This window comes from Chenopodium album, chromosome 6 (assembly GCF_948465745.1).
Source record: "Chenopodium album chromosome 6, dcCheAlbu1.1, whole genome shotgun sequence".
Classification (NCBI taxonomy): domain Eukaryota; kingdom Viridiplantae; phylum Streptophyta; class Magnoliopsida; order Caryophyllales; family Amaranthaceae; genus Chenopodium; species Chenopodium album.
In genome coordinates this window covers 30,115,497-30,118,893 of record NC_137839.1, presented here as the reverse complement: position 1 = coordinate 30,118,893, position 3,397 = coordinate 30,115,497, and positions in this window count along the sequence as shown.

Sequence of the window (3,397 nt, the reverse complement as noted above, 5' to 3'; positions counted from 1 at the left end):
AAGATTAATTTTTAGTTATGGTCCAAGGTTTCCAACACTAAGTTTCCTATGGGTTGTAATGGAAATAAACTTGGATAATCTCTAGTTAGAGAGCGAGACTTAAACGCATAATATCTTCCTTTTTTCACAAAAATAAAAACTAAACAAGCAACGTTGCATCATGCATAATCATAGCACACTATAACTTTTGGGGATTGGCTTATTGACTAGGGGTTGCCAACACTAGGCTTCTATCCCGAAATTAATAACAATCATCCCACCCATATCGCCAACAAAATGTACGGAGGGATATGTCATGAGTCAACACGTTGAGTGAGTGATTTGTGCATCGTTCCTTAAGATATGGTACCTTTATTTTAACACCCAAGCTTATGACCATAGAAATGCATTGTGTGAACCTTGGCTTATTGGATAGCTCTTCTTTTTTCTTTTTAGTTTGGTTTAGGTTCCCAATTACGTAGTTGTGTCTTCATAATTTATGAAGTCATATTCGAAGGATAACATAAAAAAATCGAAAAAAAAGATAAAATACAAACAAAAAAATCACATGAGCAGGTGGCGCGCGCAGCTCATTGAGTTGTGCGACCATTACCAGCGCAAGAGCCAAGGATGCGCGCTAACCCTAGCTACTTGCGTGTGCCTGCTTCTACGAGTCTTTTTTATTCTTTAAAGAACAATTGACGAGCTCAAACAATATCTTTATTAAAGAATTGTTTAAAGGTGATGTTATCCATTCGAATGCATCTTGCGTCTTTTCTTTATTCCTTTCTTCTTCTTTTGTCCCCTAAATAAGCATATTGATTTACTTATCCTTTTGTACTTCTTTTAGGGCTGGTTTCCAATCTTGGGAATGAAGACTCACGGGCGCTCGCAATCTACGTTCACCATCAAAAAATTCACCCCTTTCAAACTACCTTCCCCTAACAACTAATTCTAGTCCAACAACGATGTCAACCATAGAGCAACTCCAAGAAGAGATTGCACGTTTGAGAGAAGAAAAGGCTCATGAGGTCGAGGATAGAAGGATTAAAAAACTTGAAAAAGCTGAAAAGAAAAGTGCCGAAGCTTTGGCCTTGCAACAAAAGATGGAGGAATTGTCCATCAAAGAGAATTCGTTGGAGAAACTTGTTCTTTGTTCAACGATGGGGAACAAGTACTTCAACACAAAAAATTTCGCTCCTCCTACAGGACTTGTTTACCAGAAAATTTTGTAGCTACGGACTTGCCAATATTCAAGGTGACCAATAATCCAAACAAACATTTAATGTGTTTTACTGGCACCATGGCATTAAAGTGAGTTGATCTTAAGCCTAATGCTTTGACTTTCCCTTTATCTCTAGACCCAGCCGCGAGATAGTGGTATTATGAGCTAGATGCAAAATTCAACACAACATGATAAGATGTAGTTTCGGCTTTCAACACCTAATATTAGAGTAACGTAGAGTTCAAATCAACTTTATGTGAACTTGTGATGCTTAAGATAGGCGACGATGAAGGTTTTCTTTCTTTCTATGATAGATGGCGAGAAAAGACTGCTCACCTTGCCCAAAGGCCACCTGAACTCGTGTTAGTACAAAAATTCATTGGCAATTGTCATGAAAAGTACAACAAACATCCACGCTACCATGGTTTAGACACTTTTCAAAAGGTCTATTCTGCGGGTACTAGGATTGAAGATGATCTTGCGAAATAGCAAATAAGCCTAATCATCATCAACCTAAGAGCAACTACAAAAAAGGGAATGATAACACTTCATCCTTTATTGATGTATTTGTAAATTCCACGCAATATAATAACACAAATCAATATCATAGTAATGACCCTCGAAAGAGATGGAAAAGAGAAAGAAAGTTTACACAATTTTCTATGAACTACAAAGAATTGCTAGAAAAATTAAATGAAAAAGGATTACTTGCACCAACAGGGCCAACACCACCCACTTCTCCAGAAAAAGAAAACGCTCAATGGGATGGAAATGCCTATTGTGCTTATCATAGAGGTGTTGGGAATGACACCGAACATTGCTTTGTCCTAAAGCACAAGATTCAAGATCTAGTAGACGATGGGAGAATTCCCACGCCTAAACCCAACAACAATGTATCCCCATTAGGGACATTTCACATTGATGAGAATCATATGGGAAGTGATATGTTCAATCCTTTGGATTATATCACTCCCATAGGGAAGCCTCTAACCATAACACTCAAGGGGCAACTAATGAAGTGTGTTGGTTATGGGGAGATGATTTCAGGACTTATATGTCTACCTTGTTTACAAAATGAGACAAGTAGAGCGCTTGATTCGGATCATTCTTGGGGAAATCACAAGAGTTATCAAATCTCTCCTTGGATGAACAATGGAATCAAGCACGACTTATGGAGCATCTTGAAATGGAGGCACACTCAAAGCCTCTAGAAGAAATTTGGTTCATGAGTCCTACAACTAACCTAAATGAGATAGATTATCTATCTCGTTCTGGGCGAGTTTATCAAGCACCACCAAATGGATCTTCGACAACTCAAAATCAAGTTCAAAATTCAATACCACCTCCACTTGAGGTAGGAGATCCATTGGTCAAACAACTTCGCAATCCAAGGCGAACGTTAGCATTTGGGAACTCCTAAGTACTTATAAAGAACATAGGAATTCTCTTATGAATGCGCTAAAGGCTTTATTTGTAAGTACAAACACAACCCCCGAGATCTCGTTATCTTACTTACTAGCGAGAAACCCGAAAAATCAATTATCTTTACTAATGATGATTTGCCTTCAAAAGACACCACCCACAACAACGCACTATACTTAACTGTGGGGTGCAAGGGATACAAAAATCCCTCTTACTTTGGTAGACAATGGGTCAGCTGTAAATGTGTGCCCATTACAAACTGCAAAATGCTTAGGCCTTAATCTTGAAAAAGATTTCCTATCAATAACACAAAGCATTAGGGCCTATGATAATTCAAGGAGATCGGTGTGTGAAACTGTAAAGCTACCAATTACCACAGGCCCTATACAAAAGATGGTTGAATTCCATGTCATGGACATTAAACCTATATTCAATCCTCTTCTTGGACGTCCTTGGATACATGAGCTTGGAGTGATACCATCCTCGCTTCATCAAATGATTAGGTTTAACTATCAAGGTCTTCCTATGACTATATATGCTTCTCCTCTCAAAATAGCAATAAATAATCAATTACTTCTAGAAATAAATCATGATAATGATGAAGAGGACTTGTGGGGATTCACCACGGAGGCAATTTGCACACTAGAAATGGAGGAAAGCCTTGAAGAACCATTCAAGATTGATCCATATCCTGCCCCAATAATAAACAACATCTTATTTAAGAGTAGTTACCTTCATGGGATGCCTTTGGGAATAGGAATAAAGAAATAT